The sequence below is a fragment of the Cariama cristata genome, unplaced genomic scaffold (genome assembly GCF_000690535.1).
Source record: "Cariama cristata isolate BGI_N322 unplaced genomic scaffold, ASM69053v1 scaffold6281, whole genome shotgun sequence".
NCBI lineage: Eukaryota > Metazoa > Chordata > Aves > Cariamiformes > Cariamidae > Cariama > Cariama cristata.
Window position 1 is genome coordinate 13,723 of NW_009597441.1, and position 1,511 is coordinate 15,233.

Genomic DNA, 1,511 nt, shown 5'->3' on the forward strand with positions numbered 1-1,511 from the left:
TATCACGCACAAGAACACACGTCGATGAAGTTTTCCATGTGTTTCCAAACAGCTCTGGAGTGCTTTCAGTTACTCCGACTGGAGATCTTTTACAAAACAGAAGTCAGTCACAAAAGATACCATGAATTCAGAGAAGAGTCTCAGTTCTACCAGCCCCTTCACCAGAGCTTCACCAGAAGCTCCCCTTCCACTGTTCCATATTCTCATGCACTCTTCCATAAAGCACTGTCAGCTTAAGTTTCAGGACTCTTTCTTTCCAGGCAAAGGCCCAGAAATGAAAGAGAAGATGTGCTCTAGAGCCGTTAGATGCTTTGTAAGGAGAGATGGATCAAAACAGACCGAGTTCTGTTTTCGCAAAAGAGAAGGAGGGAGCTCCACCGTCCTGAAAGTCTGCACTCTCTTATTCATACTTCTGTCTCCTCAGTGATACCTGATTCATTTTTATCTCTCATCTACCTATAATTTCCAGCCTGTTCCTGTGTAGCTGACTTTCCAGGCTCTCTAGTCCCTGCAAGAAAGACGAAGGAACAGAAATCCAAGAGTCCAGAGATGTAACTGCAACAGCAATTTAACAGATATCCATGAAGCCCAGGTACTCAATCACAGGGGCAGCAGGAGCTGAAAGATTAAGACTTGGATCAAAATAACCAAGGCACATTAATACTGTATAGGGAGAATGATCGAAACTGTGCACTTAAAAATAGGATGTTACTCTCTCAGGAAAAGACTGCATTAGGCATACAACCAGTAGTATTATTTCAGGTAAAGTAGTTGGGAGTGGAGGCATTGCAAAAGACACCACTGTCTATGGAAGTCTCCCAAATCTAGTGTGGATCTGGTGTTTTTTGTATGTATCAAGGTGCTTGCACATTACTGCTTGTGTCATGTCTCAGCACAATTCATAAGTTCCTGTAGTTTAAGAGCTTTTTTCACAAATATCAACTACTGAGCAACTTCTCACTTACTTGAGAACAAGTCCAAACACTGTGATCAAAAACATACTACAAAACTTACTTGCTTAAAACAGAGAAATATGTCAAATAGTTTTGCATATACAGTATCTCTTAATTGAGATCCTGGCTATATATTTCTAATCTTGTTATAAAAAATATTCTGATAATACTTTTTAGTCTTTAAGATAGAAATTGTTTAAAAACCCACTAGAATATTTGTATGTGTGGTTTTTAAATGGGAATTATTATGGAAAGTTTTCCCATTTTTCTATTAGTTTTGATTTTAAAAATTCCAACTGTTTTGAGAGAAAGAAGTTCTCCTACTCCTTTCTTTTTCTTGGTCAAAGAAATATCCTGTCATGGTCTAAATTCATGTTCTCCTTCTCCCACTTCCATTAGGCTGCTCAATCCTCTGGAAGCCAATTTGTTCTTTAGTATCTGTAGGAAATATGCTGCAAAGAAGCTGGACAAACAGCAATCTTGACTGTGGTGCTCAGGCAGCTCTGATCACCTTTCACTGCATCACAACAAAGCGAAGCTCAGGCAACAGCCAATTCC